We start from the raw sequence: 17,225 nt of genomic DNA on the forward strand, positions 1-17,225 counted from the left end.
ATATTCTGTTGTACCTTTATCATCCAATTTGGCACATAGTAGGCCTGCCTTCCAGATAAAAGGCATTTTAAAAAGAGAGAGAGAGACCAGGAAATTTACCCAATGCTGTTCCCTTCTTCCTCTCGTAGAAGACATCCCTCCAGAATCTGCCTGATTTTGGTCACTTTCCTGTGCCTTCAGATGGTTGTTTTATATTTCGTCCAGAATTTGAAGTTGTATCTGCAGTAGGGTTGGTCAGATGGGAACTTGGAACCATCACCAGAAGTGGAATCACCTTACAATTTTGTTTTAAACACAGGTGAAGGAAGAGAAAATCCAGTCTGTGCATGTAAAATATTTAGCTTTGAAATCCTCTGTTTTCTCTAAAAAGAATCTTAGCTTCATTGGAGAATCTTTTTTCTCAACATGTTTAACTTTGTACTGATATGGGTGATGACTCGTTAGGCATTATGAAGAAAAATATTAAAAGCAAAATAAAATGCATCACTAGACCTTGAACAAAATGTACAGCTTTGAACATTGTAATTTTGGTTGTTTGCACTACTTACCTATTAATGATTATTGAATTCCCGATATAGCCATAAATTTCAGAGTTTGGAAAGTAAGATCTGGTATTTGGGCAGCTGAGTTTACTATCTGAGGACACACAAAGATTAGTATGTGTCAGATGAACACCAACAGCTGGGGAAAATGTGATTGAAGTTCATAGAATCACAAAATCATAAAATCACATAAGGTGAGGATTGACTTGCAAGGGGATAAACTCAGGACAAATACAAGATGGTACTACTATTTTATAGAACAAGTAGTAAATTAATAGGAAACTTAAAAAGAGGAGGCAAGAGCCAACAAATATAAATGCCCCAAAAATGGCAGCATCATGGCAATTCCATGTGGGTTACTAAGAGAAACTAAGATATTTTTTAGTTATGTCTCTGAGTTTTAAAACTGGGAGTTGGGAAAACAAACTTTCCGGTTTACTAAGACTGTTGGATTGAGTTTTGTCTTTTCCAAAAATGAACTGAATTTTTTTTTTTTTTTTTACCACATGGTGGCAGCATATATCCATTTATTTCTGTAACCGGTTTTGGGCTACTCAAAACATCTTGTCATTTTTGACCTAGAGGCCAAAGTGTTACATTGTTACCTTATTTTCATTTATATTCCTTATTTCATATCCATTGCCTTAAATCAATCAAATACTATGTTTTTTTAATAAAATTTAGTAGATCTATAACTGGGAGATAGAATTTTTAAAAATTGAAACTTTTCTGGCAAAACATGTAGTCTTCAGATTAAAGGTGTCTCAGTTATTACACTGATATTCATAATTACACCTAACAAAAGCATTCAGAGATGTTAAAGCCCCACAAGTACACAGTTAATTGTGCCTTTATTCATATAAGCTGCTAGTTCATGGCAGATATGAAGTGAAAAGCTGATTTGTTCAATATCTATTACGTGAAATTTAATAAAATGTGATTTTTGACCTTTAAAAAAGAAGTCGCTCTTCCTGAAGTGCCAATTTTAGTAGATTTCTGGAATTTTCTTTCATTATTTTTTTCCACATCTTTAGTTATTTGGAAATAATATCTGGATACTAACCCTGGAAAATAGGGCTCATCTTTTACTTCAAGTTGAGAGTTTTTTTATAAGCATCAGTAACATAGTCTAATTATAGCATATTTTGAGCTGTATTTCATACATGAGCTTGTGTATGGTACTTAGTGGTTTCATAAGTGTTATACGTTTATTTCCTATTTATGAAATCTCTCTGTAACAGGTCAGAATTTTGGTCCAGTACATGTAGCTAAGCTATGGGCAGCTGTTGTGCTATTGTAGAGTTATTTCAGAATGTTTCTTTTCAAAAGAAAGAAAAGTTAACAATATTATATAGGGCATTAATGAGTCTGTACTTAGAACCATTAAGTTTCATGAGGAAATGGTGAAATACTTTTCTCTTATGAGAACTTTGGTAACTAGGAAGCAAGAAGAGTGTTTTGTTTAAGAGAACTTCCTTGTTTAGGAAACATAGTTACATTTATTGAGAAAAATTCTGCAAAATTACCTTGAGCCTCATCTTAAGTATTCATACATGAATAATCCTGTTAATTTTATTTGAATGAAAATGAAGTATTTCATTAATGATACATACTTGTTAGTCGGGTTTTTTAATTTCAGAGCATTATTAACTATTTGTTTTCTGAAGTTTCTTTTTTATCCTGTCCAACTGATGAATTTAAAATTCCTTTATAAGATACATGTTATGATGCTACTCATCAGTTGTAATTATTTTTGGGTATCTGACAAATTCATTAGTAAACAATAATAGTTTTGCCTCTCTGTATTACATTTAAGTTGAATAAGCTCTGCTTAAAACTTAGATTCCTGGATACTTTCATAGGTTCTGGTTTTGGTTTGAGACGGACCTAAGAATCTCAATTTTAATAAATAACCTAGGATTCTAATGTGGCAGGTTCATGGACCATGAACACAAATCTCCTTTGTTGTTGTTTACTTATTGAGGTACAAAAACACTTTATATTCTTAATTAAATTTCATATTTTATATATTATAATAATAATTAATAATAATTAATATTTTAATGTATTTATAACATCCACGAATATAATAATTAGAATAACACTAGCTGTAGTATTACTACTTGGAGGTTCTAAAACCCATTTCTTACATATACATCTAAAACCTGTTGCTTCTTTATAAACTTGTTGTATTTTTACAAATTATGTAAATGACTTAAAGATAAAACTTCATGAGGAGGGAACAGTTCATGGGAAAGCTATAATGAAGGCAGTTTAAAATAGGATGTTATCGGGGAGAAGCCTCTTTTCGCTGATTGTTTTATACATGGCTGTAAGAGGAAAAAATTTTTAAAGAGTAATGTGGCCTTTTTTTTTCTCCATCTGCCACTGTGTTTATAATCTTAAAGAAATCCAGTGACATTGTTAATTTATTTCAGGGACAGATTTTGAGGGGATTATTAGGTCTTGAGATGAAATTTTGAACCTAGGAGCCAGGATGGTATATCATATTTTGGGAAGGGAAAACAACTCATGAGGGACCTTACCAAGTACTGTAGCTTCAATCTGGGTACACTATGAACACTTTGTTCTCTTGCTATACACATCTCAATCCAGATTCTACAGACATAATTTGGAGTGTCTAAGAGGGTTTTTTTTAATCATTTTAACTTTATGATTTAATTTCTTTATCGATATAAAAAAGTAATTAATAGCTGTATATGCTGGATCATCTGAATAAATAATTTATACTGGAGTATTAGCCCCATGACGTTCATGCCTATGTCTGCATTTAATTTTGTCATGGCATTAGCAGCACAAAAAATAATTTTAAAAACAGCCATCAACTTGATATGTAAAATAGGCATTTCAGCCAAATAATGGCCAGATGTTACCATGGGTCACTGTATGAATAAAGGTTTCACAGCTCAAATAGAGAAAAATAGTGTCAAAATTGAGTCATCATACTACTGGGTATAGCCATGCCAAACTCAAACCTCAATAAACTCCCACTTATTGTAACACTTTGAAGTTACATGAGCTAGTCAACGTAAACTACGGAAAGAATAAGCCTTGCTATTGAGGCATATTTGAAAGAGATGACACCCTAAATGCATTTCATTTTTCCTTTTTTTTCAATTCCAATGATCTGCCTCTTCTTAGCCAAGCTCACATTAGGGTTAGGAGGTGGCTAGACCTGACTGAAGTCTGGGGCTTTGGGAAAGCTAATGTTCCAGTTATGTATTGCTGCATAACAAACCACACTAAAAACTTCGTGACTTAATTTTTATCTGTCACAGCTCTGAATATTGATAGGCTCAGCTGGATATTTCTTACCTGTCTGAGGCTGGAGTCATCGGAAGTCTTCATTCACATGTTTGGGGCCAGATCACTCTCCAGCTGGCTTCTCCATGTGACTAGTTTAGGCATCCTTCAACGTGGCAGCCTCAGGACCTAGCAGTTGGTCTCCAGAGTAAGTGTTCAAGCATAAAGAAACCCAGGCCAAAGCTGAAAGTCTTCTTAGGACTTTAAAGTCCCACCAACATCATCATGTTCTCTTAGTCAAGCAGAGCATTAAAAGGAATAGTCTTCAGTCAGGGAATATCTTGCCATATACAAGGGAAGAAATTGATAGAGGCCATCTTAGAAATAGGCTACCATGTTTGGGGTTTTTCTCTCCTGGCCTGAGTGAAAGCCTGGACACAGTATGAGAAAGCCCTAAGCAAGACCAGAACAGATTGTTGACAGAGCTTAACCTGTAAAAATCTATAGGACTCCCTGCCCCTCCCACTCCAGATAAGGTGGATAAAGTCTCCTTTGCCTCCAGAAGCTGAAAAATAAAGTATTCCACTTAAAGAGACTGCCATATTGACTGTAAAACCACACTCATTTCTATTTATCTATAAGGAATATGCTTAATGCATATTGATAAAGATTGAAAATTAAAGGGATGGACTAACAGTTATGAAAAAAGAACAAGAATGTAATAGTAATATAAGATTAGAACCACAAAACGGTAACAGAAAACAATAATGAAAGGTGATTTTAGAAACATAAACTTCTACGTATCAAGGAACATAGTAATTATAAAGAAAAGCGTTTTAGAAAAACAAGGAGAACTTAATGAAAGTGTAATGATGGGGGGAAAGTTTATAATGTACTTTCTACAGAACTGGATAGACTTAATAGACATAAAAATAAGTCAGGGCTAGAAGAATAGATTCAATCAATAATTTTGATTTAGTTGCTATGTATAGAGCTTAACATTCCTTGACCAGGGAATAACTTTTTTTTTAAATGTCAATGAAGGGAATTCCCTGGCGGTCCCATGGTTAGGACTCTGTGCTTTCACTGCCATGGGCCCTGGTTCAATCCCTGGTTGGTGAACTAAGATCCCACCAGCCGCACAGGGTGGCCAAAAAATAAATAAATGAATAAATAAAATGTCAGTGAAAAGTTGACAGAACTATCATGTATACACTTGACCACATAGTAAAATTAATAAATTTTTAAGTAAAGATTTTGTAGTCCCTATTTTTATCCTAATTTAGTAGTGATAATTAAAAGGTGAGCAGAAAAAGTTTAGAAATTAGGAAACATTTTTTAGATCAAAGAAGAAACAAAAAACAAACAAGAGAAACATATCTTTTAGATCATAGAGGAAGTGAAAACAAGAAAGCAATTAAAATGAGAACATTCTATATCAAAATCTTTTAGACACATTTAAAGCTGGGCCAGAGGAAGACCTATCGCCTTAAAGTGCCTTTATTATTAAAGAGAAAGATGAAAAATAAAGACATTTAGTAGTCATCTTAGGAAAGAAAACAGAACAGTCAGAATAAGGAGTTTGGAATTATTGGACATTAATATTGCATGTGGCTCTGTGAAAAGCTTGAAAACTGAAAAAAATGTCCCAACGAAATATAGATTACTAAAATTAGCAGAAGTGGAGAACTTGAATAGAACGATTACCATAGAGGTATTACAGAGTGAGTAAAGATGTACTGTTGATGAAGTTACCAGGTTCACAGATGGATTACCCTGATAGGTTTACAGTGGATGTCTATAAGCACAGCTGATTCTAGTTAAATAAACTATACGAAACTAGTATTGAAAAAGATGGAAAGCTCTGAGAAGGATAGTACAAAAGCAAAACAAAACAAATCTATCAGCTAATTTTACTTATTACTAAAGATGCAAAAACTAAATGTTCAAAAATGAATTCTAGCATTGTATCAAAAGAATAATACTTTACGACTAAGTAAAGTATATTCTAGGACAGAAAGGATTATCCATTATATCAGCAAGTTTAAGGTGAATAACCATGTGATTGTATCATTAAATGATAAAGGATGTTAAAATTCAGTGACCATTCCAAATAAAGAGACTTTAAAATATTTACTTAAAAAAAGCCCGCAAAAACTTTATCCTAAGTGGCAAAACAGTAAAACCTTTTTCTGTAAAAATCAGGAACCAGACACAGACTGAGTTGCTCATTATTACCTAACATGGTCTTAGAGGGACCTAGCAGATGCACTAAGAAGAAAAAAACTATCCATGTAAAAATTTGAAAGGAGATTAAAATTTTTTTTTCTGTTAGTTTAAAAACCAGCTAAAATTAATGTAGAAATCTGATATTGTGACTGAATGCAGGATAAATGTGTAACTGACCAATAGCATTTCTCTAGGTTTAGAGTAATAACTGCTAGAGATGGACTTGGGGGAAAATACTTAATTCATGGGAAAAGTAATGGACTTATATGAAGAAAATGATTAAATCTTATTGTTGTACCTGGAAGCACTATATCTCAGAAAGGAGACAAAGTCATAAAAATAGCAATTTTTCCACTGTTAATATATTAATTAAATGCAATTATTTATATTCTGAATAAATAATATATAATAAAAGCAGTCATTTATATTATCTATATTATTATTAATATATTAGTATATACTGTTATATACAATAATATATTAATATATACTGTTATTAATATATGCTACATATTAATATATACTAAATATATATTGTTATGTGTGTTCATATGTTAATATTAATATATACTGTTAATATATTAATTAAATGCAGTTATTTATATATTTATATTATAAATAAAATATATAATAAATGCACTTATTTATATTATAAGTTAAATTATATCCCAATAATTTTGTTATTTTCTATGTTTGATATTTTGGTGGAGGAGAGAAATGCCATACAAGGATTGAGATTGGATAAATGATTTTAGTTTATGTGAATAAAACAAATGTTCTGAAATTGCCAAGAAAAATGTGGGGGGAAGAAACATGAAAGGTGGGGAAAGCTGAGATGCTGGGCCTACCAAGATCCCAGTATATACTTCAAAACTACTGAGGTCAACTAAATGTGATATTGGCAGAGAAACAAACATCAGTAGAACAAAGTATAGAAACAGGTCTAATTATATACCACAATAGTGGTCGTTCAATTCAGTTGAAAAAGAGTGTTTTTTGTTTGTTTGGTTTGGGGTTTTTTTTAAATTAAATTTATTTATTTATATTTTTGGCTGCGCACGGGCTTTCTCTAGTTGCAGTGAGCGGGGGCTACTCTTCGTTTCGGTGCACGAGCTTCTCATTGCGGTGGCTTCTCCCGTTGCGGAGCACGGGCTCCAGGCACGCAGGCCTCAGTAGTTGTGGCACATGGGTTCAGTAGTTGTGGCTCACGGACTCTAGAGCTCAGGCTCAGTAGTTGTAGCGCACGGGCTTCATTGCTCCGTGGCATGTGGGATCCCCCCGGACCAGGGCTCAAACCAGTGTCCCCTGCATTGGCAGGTGGACTCTTAACCACTGAGCCACCAGGGAAGTCCCAAGAGTGTTTTTTTAGTATAAGGGTCCTAGCACAACTGGATGTTATTCATCCGTTAAAAAAAAAAGTTGGTCCTCACATTCCATACCATATACACATATTAATTCCAGTTGGATTAAAATTTTTAGAAGGAAATCTAGGCCATTACTTCAGTAATCATGCAGATTCTTAACTCAGGGTCCACGAGCCTCCAGGTGGAATGGGGAAAACATTATTTTCATTTCTTACTGAAATTTAGCATTTCCTTCAATTACAGGTAAATACAAAAACCACAGTAGGACTGTCACTGCCGATGACTCTGTCAGCATTAGAATTCAGGTATTTCCATATCACAGTGTAGTTATTGCAGGTATCTTTAGAGATTATGCTCATCACTACTTCAACTTCAGTGTAGTTGAAGATCCCTCACTGGATCTGATCTTTAGTGCATTAATAAAAAAGGACATGTATAACTTTGAAAAATATTTCAGTAGTTTTATTGCAGTATACAATTAACCCCTGAACAACATGGGGTGCCGACCCTCTGCGCAGTTGAAAAAATCTGCATATAACTTGTAGTCAGCCCTCCCTATCAGCAACTGTGCATCTGTGGATTCAACCAACCATGGATCGTGTGCTACTGTAGTATTTATTATTGAAAAACATCTGCATGTAAGTGGACCTGCACGGTTCAAACCTGTTGTTCAAGGGTCAGCTGTAATTTGTTTCCTTTGCCATTCTGTGTATTTTAATTTTTGATTTTAGAGACTTCAGTCTCAGAAGGGGTTCACAAGTATTACCAGATTGCCAGTGGGGTCCATGGCCCAAAGAAGTTTTGAGACTTCCTAATTTAGATGATTATTAGCAGTGCTTCTCAAACTTTAATGTAAATACGAGTCACCTGGGGATCTTGTTAAGATGAAAACTGACACAGTAGTTCTGGGATGGGGCCTGAGTCTGTTCACTGTTGGCACACCTCCCGGACTGTATTAGTGCTCCTGGCCTGAGCCAGTTCATGGACTACACTGTGAGTAGCTAAGTTCTGGACTGAGTTGTCCAATATAGTGGCCACGTGTTTACATTTAAATTAATTAAAATTCCATTCCTCAGTCTTACTAGCCATACAGGTAGTTAGTGACTACTATATTGGATGGTACAGATATAGAACATTTTCACCATTGCGGAAAGTTCTATTGGACAGTGCTGTTCTAGAGGTTGGGGTAATCTTAGCCAAGACAGAGAAACAAAAAGCTTTAAAAGAAGAAGACAAAAAGGAAACCACAGGCAAAGTTTAATATTTAAAGTACCCATTTGGGACAAAAATTGGAATGCAGATGATCAAAAGTTAGTATCAGCACTATTTCTAGCTCTTAGAAATTAACAAGAAATAGACAACCCAATGGAAAAATGGGCAAAGACTATAATAGGCATTTCACAAAAAGTGCAAATCCAAATGTCCAGGTGCTCAAACTAGCTAGCATTTTGGGAAATACAATTAAAGTAACAGTGAGAACTCAGGTTGGCAAAAATGGAAAAGGTCTGATATCTGTGTAGATATAAGGAAAAAGATACAAATGTTACTGATGGAAAAGTGAACTGCCATAGCCTTTTGGAAAGACATCTGACAACATCAGTTAAAATGGAAAATAAGCGTTCTTCAACACAGCAACCCCAGTGCTGGGACTCTGTCCCATACAGTAAAATACTAGTATGTAACCATAAATGCCTGTCAACACAACAAGGAAACGTTTGCATAAACCACGTACAGTGTACACCCTGGAATATTGTGCAATCATTGACAAGAATGAATTAGAGCATATCAGTTGATTTAGGATTTACACCAGGTATCCATCCTCCCATTTGTGTTGTGTGTGTTCATGAGTATATGAACATGGAGAAGAATAGGGAAAGATACATGTTACTTAACGTGAGTTACCTGGGGATGTGGATGGGAGTCAGAGGAAGAGAGGGAAGAAAGAGATAAAAAAATATGAAATTCTTGCTCTTAAACTTACCAGTATGTAATGATAATTCCATAATATATATCTTTTCATTTATAAAACTTATAAAAATTTATAAAATTGTTTGTGTGTGTTTAAACTGTTGAAGTATTTTAAATAATTACAGTAATTTACTTGTAAAACAAAAATGACTTTCTTTTGCCATGAATGAGTCACCTGTTGTTGCACCATACATCCTCATTTGCTTCAAGAGCTAAAAAAGGGCTTCCCTGGTGGCGCAGTGGTTGAGAATCCGCCTGCCAATTCAGGGGTCGCGGGTTCGTGCCCCCGTCCGGGAGGATCCCACATGTCGCAGAGCGGCTGGGCCCGTGAGCCATGGCCGCTGAGCCTGCGCGTCCAGAGCCTGTGCTCCGCAACAGGAGAGGCCACGGTAGTGGCCACGGCAGTGAGAGGCCCGCGTACCGCAAAAAAAAAGAGCTAAAAAAAAATTATTTGAACCTGACCGTAAACTGGTGAATCAACTTAATTTTTTATTCTTTCTACCCACACTTATTAATACTTTTAATGCTTATCTAAATCACTTAAAAGGCATGGGAAACCATACCTTTTTGCATTGATATACTTAATTAACTTCTTTGAATTGTAAGGGAGATTTTAAAGATAATTTAGCCACTTGGTCTATTTTAAAATGTTAAGATTTAAATATTTTTGGTTCAGTCATATTTGGGTCAATACCTGTTGAAAGGCCAGTACTTCAAATTTGTTCTTGTAGTTTGCCGAATAAAACGTTGGCTATAAAAGTTGCCTCTCAACAGATCAACATATGGTTTAGCAATGGAGGGTTCTGCTAGATCCATGAGCTAGTTATGAATAATAGTCATACAATGTTTAGTACAATAGTAGGCACATAAAATGAGTTGGTGAACTAGTGTCCTCACTTTGCAGAGGCAGCAGTTAAGATCCAGAGACCTTGGGAATTCCCTGGCGGTCCAGTGGTTAAGGCTTGATGCTTTCACTGTCTTGGGCCCGGGTTCAATCCATGGTTGGGGAACTAAGATCCCACAAGCCACCCAGTGTGGCCAAAAAAAGAGAAGGTCCGGAGACCTTGGCTTGCTGGGGCAGTTAGTAGCAGAGACAGATTTGACCCCATGTCTCTATCTTAATCTGATGTCCACAACGCTTGATGAAAGTTACCTTTCTTCATCTCTCATCTCTTTCTTCATTATTGTTTAAAATTTTTCCTTTTAGAAAAGCTTCAACTTTTATGTTTGAGTTCACATTTATTGAAAAGATATTGAAGATTATCATGTAATATAAAATATTTAAATGTTCATGTTTTCTTTTTAACCCAGAGTAGACTTTCAGTTCTTCAGTTTTGTCTTTTTTTCCTTAAGACCTTAGAAGAAGTCCAGAATTTTTTCTTAAATAATACATTTCTTGAGGATCTTAACAACAACAAAAAAGTAGTCTCTGGGAGCAAACAGACTGTTGTTTCTTAAAGAAACAGTCTTTAACAATCAAAGATTAATTAGGTTCCTTGTTCTTTTCAGTATTTAGTTGCTTGGAGTAGATTATAGGCAATGTGAAACTTGTAAGAGTTCTGAGGAGTGAATTCTCATTTTCTCAGAATAGCTAATCAAGACATTTCTTCTCATTCACTAAACTGCTATCCAACGTAAACTGCTTCTGATCTGAACCACTGACCATAAGATAAATGACACTATTTCCCATTTCTAATTTTCTTAGCTGCTCTGTCTCTCCCCAGGCAGGAGATCACTTCATTTATTAAAGATTTATTTTGAAACATAGGTTACCACTCTCTTCTCAGTTACATGGTGTGAGAGACAGATGATTTAAATGATGCTTAGAAATTGTATCTAAAGTAATTGCTTTTGGGTTTATACAGCAGCTGTTTAAAATGTGCCTATTGAATCTTTGAATACATTTTTACTTTTTGTAGAAAACATTTAGGTTCAATGTTATTTTGTCAAATTATTTTTTAAATATATATTTAAGGAATAATTGTAGTAATTGTTTTAAAGGAGGGGAGTCCAAATTTAAATATGAATTATGCATGTGCCATATTTGAACCTGTAAAATTTGCAATAAGTTTTTTAACACTCTGGATTTGAGCAGTAAATAATATTAACTTCCAATCAGTGGTTTTATAGGTTCCATGGAATAGAATCTTTAAAAAACAGAAACTTGAAATTAAGAAAGGAATGAACTATTTATGAGTTCAAGAACCTAAATTCTAGCTCTATCTCTGCTAGCTCTGGAATCCAGAGGTTTATGTGAGTGTGGAAGTGCCACACTTAAGGACAAATCACTTAACCCCCCTAGGCCTTAATGTTCTTGTCATGGAAATAAGAAGTTAGTAATAGATTATCTCCAGTCTATCTTTCATCTCTGAAATTCTGTAACTGTGAAACGCTCAGCTGGTGGTGTTTGGAAATAAGAGCCTTGCAGGGGGATGGGGGAGAGAAGACATCTCATTTTAAATATAAAAGGCCTAATAGTTGATAACTTTGCCAAAACACTGTATAATATAATTTTTTCAGTTTTTATATCAAACAGTAGAGAAATATATAGAGTAAAAAACTGAGTGTCTCTTTATTACCCCCTTCCATCCTGCTCAGCCCTTTTCCCCTTCAGTGTGACCCTTGCATGTCCCCCTTTCCATTCCTAAGACCAGGATCCCTGCAGAACTTCTCCCCAGTTAGCGTTTTCCTGGTTGAAGCCTCTTGTCTTACTTTTTTAAAACGTTTGTGTTGTAAAGAAATTTTAATTGACTTTTCACAAAGTGAACACACCCATTTAACCACCACCCAGACTGAGAAATAGAAGCCCCTTTCAAGCTGCTTTTCTCAAAATCTTTGAGAAAATTCTGCGTATATGTTGCATTGATATCATTGTTTCAACTGAGGTGTTTTATTTGCAGATTTATGATAATATTCTTTAATTTCAGTTGGAAAACTGATGATTTATTAATCCTTAATTTTTAAAGTCACTTTTGCTACATCTTGAGCTGGTTATTTTAAATGCTAGTGCTGTATAGTCCCTTTATATTTCAACATTAGTTGACACCACAAACATTTCCAGCGTTAACTACTATGTGAGGGTTACTGGCTATAACCAGAGATAAGGCAGGTCTTCAAGGAGCTTCAGGGTGCGTATCAGGAAAACCGAGGATTACAGACAAGACAAGAAAACTTGCAACTACAATAACAGATTTACTTTTTTCAGGCTAGAGATAGCCTTCTATTATTTCCTCTTATGAATAATTTAGGAGATGGAAAAGATGACATTAACTCTGGCAATCAAAGTCAGTTCCATTCTAGATGTGTAGAAAACTGGCAAACAGTTGAAATCTCAGTGACTTAATTGTCATTATCCCTATGCAGTTTTTTTTCTTTATTCAAAAAGGACATTGAGACTTGCTGTTAACCAAACCTATTTACTTCTTATGTAGAAATTTTCTGTTAGAAATGGCTGGTGATTGGAAATTTTGTGTTCTCTTTCTTTATGTTTGAAAAGATTAAGCTTTTTCCTTCTTTGGTTTCAGTCTATTTAATATCCTCTTTTGCTCCTTCTTTTCCAGAAACATTAATTATATACTTTCTATGTTATAGGCAGAGTACTAGGTACTAGAATTATAGAAAATTTCCTTTAGTTTTTCCTTTGATGTGAGAGGCAAGTAATGGCTGCTCACAGCACATGTGATGTGTTTTCTGATGAGGTAAGAACCAGGTGCTGTGGAAAAACGTAAGACAGACATCTAACTCAGATTTGGGGCTTGGAGTCTTCCCACAGAAGGTATTGCTGAGTTCGGGTCAGGAAGAATACATAGGAGTAATACGAAGTAGTCTTCTCTACCATCTTTAGCCTTAGCCTTAAAGTTCTACACAGTCATGGGTTTGATTCATTTTTTATTTTTTATCTTTTTTCCAAAGCTATGCCTTAATGTATTTTATTTGCTAATAGTAAGTGAAGCAGATTATTTTTTTCAAAATATAAGGGTAATCATTTTATTTAAGGGGAAGTTTTTCAGTTGAAAAGTCTTAGAAGATTTGGTAGGATATGTACATTCCTGTATTGAACTTCTGCTTATACTTGGTCATATAATGCTTATATTTAAAGAATGAATATATATATATATATATATATATATATATATATATATTCACACCCGCACATATATACTATGTTACAGACATATGCATGTACAATATAATAAATACACACATACGCATATCTCCTATGGAATTGCTCTCTGCTCCAGAAGTTTATACCCTGTATATTTCAGGGCAAGGTATTGATGTCCTCTCTAGATCTTAGATTTTGGCACTTCCACACTCACATAAACCCCTACCTTTGAGGGGGCATTCATTTCATCTAGATGCCCTACTCTATAACCTTCTTCATTTGCAGACCAGTGGGACATTGTTTTTTACTCAGTGGAACCCGCGGTCTAGATTTAGTCTTCCTTTCTACCTTAGCTGCTGCCTGGGTTACTTCTTGAGATTCATCCACGACCTTGGCCTTGCACGTCATTGATCTTCTCATTCTGAATGATTACCTCTTCTTTTCTTTAGCACTCAGGTTCATGGCCCGCGTTCTGTTCCTTGTCTCCCAGAACTGATTTACTTCTGAAGTTATCAATTCAGGCTGACCACTGAACATACTACTTCCTATATTTCCACATTTTTCAATCAACTGCTTTCAACCTATCTTTAGCAGAATTGCCAATCCATATAATTTTTTTTTTATCCATATCTTCCTAAATGTCTTTTCTTCCCTCTTCATCATGTTATCAGTCTTAAACCTTTCTCTTGTCAGTGTTGTCGAATTCCTCCCTGTCTTTTTATCGAACCTGCCTGACAGAATCTCAACTCTTTATTTTTCTACATGAGCGCTACTGGAGAAAATCACAGAGGCAGTAACAAGGCTGTAAGTTTATTGTTACCGACTTCGAACGGGCCCACACAATTGTGCTGTAATTCTATTTTTTCTAGTTCTCTCATTTTTCACAGCAGTTATTTTAGGCATTCACCACTCTCCTCACATCTCCAGCTTTCCACTTTCCTTCTCCCTCAGCAAATGACTTGGTATTTCATTGCACAGAGAAAATGGAAATCCTCAGATGAGAACTCCCACAGTTTCTTGCCATAAGCATATTTACATCTGCACTCGTTCGGTTTTGTTTGTTTGTTCTTACTGTTTATAGTGGGAAGAGCCTTTCAAGGAGTGGAAAGTCATATGCCTTTAGAAACCAAGTGATAGTAGAAAATAGGTGAAGCAGTAGGGTAAGGAGTATTCTGTGACTTGTAGGGCATTGATAAGAGCTACCTGAGGACATCCAAATTCAAGTTTTTAACACTGTATCAGCTGGAGAAAAGCCTGCCATGATATGAGCATGGCTGCTGGTCTAAGACAAGTCTTCACAGTGAAGATGGAGCCCACACCCTGAGCCTTCTTAGGGGCTTTACTGCTCTGCCCCCCGACCATGCCCATTTTCTCCAGCATCAGTACCTCTTTTGCTGTTCTTTCCCATCGATATTTTAACATGTCCAAGCTTGTTCCATCTTTTGAAACCTTCATTTATCTCTATTTTCTTCTCTAGCTACTTCCCTTCTGCACTCTTAAACTAAGGAGAGAATTGCCTACAGTTCGGGTGTTTGACAAATTTAGATTGGAGTCCTTACCACACTGTTCATGAGCTCTGAGACTTTTATCCTCTCCAAGCCTAGTTTCCTCAACTGTAAAAATGAGGATAATACTTTGCTCCATCATAAAGTTAAGTATTAAGCAAGAGAATGCATGTATCATAACACGAAAAAGGACATATTGTATATTCAGATATATTTGCTTTAGCCCCTGGCAGTCTACTTTCTGTCCCCATCCCTGAAGAGTTAATGGATTTGTTTATGGGTCTCTTCTCAGTAGTAATTAGTACCCCTGACAGTCTTGTCTCCTCAGAGTAGCTCTTCTACGGTTGTCCCTGCCACACACCCCTGGTTCACCCTCTGTTTCTGTGAATACTCCCTCGGGTTCCTAGGGCTCTTTGTCCTTTCCTCACCCTTTAAATGTTTATATTCCTCAGGAGTCTGTCCCAGTCTTTGTGCAATTATTAAGGTCGAGCTATCAATTTGGCTGTAATCTCCCTAGGAGCCAAAGCAAAGGAAAAGCATTGTGATGATATTAATTTATAGTTCATGATCATTTACTATGTGCTAAGCATTTTTATAAGCACTTTTCATGTATTACTTGATATAATCTTCACAACAACTCTACAGGGTAGATGACGTAGATGAGGACAATCAAGTGCTGAGATGTAAACCTGCTCGAAGTGTTACTGCAGGTAATTCAGTTCCGGACAGTTGAATTCTGGAGCTTTCCATCCTAACTATAACACTATACACTCTCCCAAAACAGTTACATGATTAGTAGTGTTTAGAAGGGTAAAAGCATTCTTCAGGGGAACTAAAGCATCTTCTGGGACTTAAGTCAGAAATTACGTGTGTGATGATTCTTTGGGGAGATGATAGAGTATCCTCAGCTATGATCCTCTAATAAATACCACATAGTAGCATTTCATTCTCATGGAGAACATCAGTGCAGAAGAACATAGTATGTACCAAAGCAAAGCACAGCCAGTATAGTTTTTCCATTACATTTTTCAAACAGCCTTTTGATAGAAATGTGGGAGCTAACATTTCAAAGTCATGTCTAATAGTTTAAAGGGGACAAAAACAGTCTTACTTATCTTTGTATCTACAGTGTCTAGCCCAGGACCTGTCACTTAGAAATAGTTCGGTCAGTATTTGTGGACTGAATCTGACCACACTGAGCTCATCAGCTCCTTAAAAAAGAATGACTTGGGACAGGATGTATTTCCCGTGACAGGTTCTGGGGGTGGAGTTGATGACTGCTTGCAAGATCTGATGAGCTCAAAGTGGGAAAAGAAGTGGGAACTCCGTCTCTGTGTCCTGCTTCTCCTCCCCATTCCCATATTCCTGCATTTCTTCATTGATTTATTGAAAAGTATTTCATTCTTACTCTATACCAAGTCCTGTGTAAAGTGATGGAGATCCAATGGTGAGCAAGACAAAGTCCATGCCCTTGAGATGTTTACACTCTGATGTACAAAAACGAATTTGATGATACACTAAGATCAATACTCTAAAGGAGTATTGACAGTATTCAGCTATTCAGGCAGTGTGAACAGATTAGAGCAGGGGTCCCCAACCTACGGGCCACGCACCACTACCAGGCCATGGACCGCTACCGGGCCACAGCTTGTTAGGAACTGGGCCGCACAGCTGGAGGTGAGCAGCACGTGAGCAGGTGAGCAGGCGAAGTTTCATCTGCCACTCGCCATCGCTCCCCATCACTCGCTTTACTGCCTGAACCAACTGCCCCCCCATCCCCCCACCCCCGCAGCCCCAATCCATGGAAGAATTGTCTTCCACGAAACTGGTCCCTGCTGCCAAAAAGGTTGGGGACCGCTGGGTTAGAGGAAGTGTAGTGTGTTCAGAGAACCTCAGATCTTTATTAGGGTTGGAGGTGAAGTATGATTATGAGAAATGGCGAGAAACGAGGCTTGTAGTAAGCAGGGCCAGGTGTGCTTTTAAGGTTTTCACTTCTACCCCTCTTCCACATCTCTGCAGTCCCTTTCTACCAGTCTGATGAGTACAAGGAAGATCAATGTAGAAATAAGTTCCAAGTGCCACAAAACTCCTTTTTTTCTGAATACCACAACTGAAAATGCGTGGTTAATCTCTTCAGTAACTATTTTTCATTGTGAATGTTTGATGTTCATGTGGCTCTTTGTCTCTCGTTGTAAACTCCTCAAGAGCAGGGTCAGTGTTTTATTCATTTCTGTGTCCTTAGCATCTG

General features: G+C 36.2%; 1 protein-coding gene across 4 annotated transcripts in view; it reads left to right on the forward strand.

Annotated features, from left to right (window-relative positions):
- Positions 1 to 17,225, forward strand: part of PIBF1 (progesterone immunomodulatory binding factor 1) — a 212,324-nt gene that overhangs the window by 26,580 nt on the left and 168,519 nt on the right. The gene's annotated exons all lie outside the window — the stretch shown is intronic.

The sequence above is a fragment of the Stenella coeruleoalba genome (assembly GCF_951394435.1).
Source record: "Stenella coeruleoalba genome assembly, chromosome: 18".
NCBI lineage: Eukaryota > Metazoa > Chordata > Mammalia > Artiodactyla > Delphinidae > Stenella > Stenella coeruleoalba.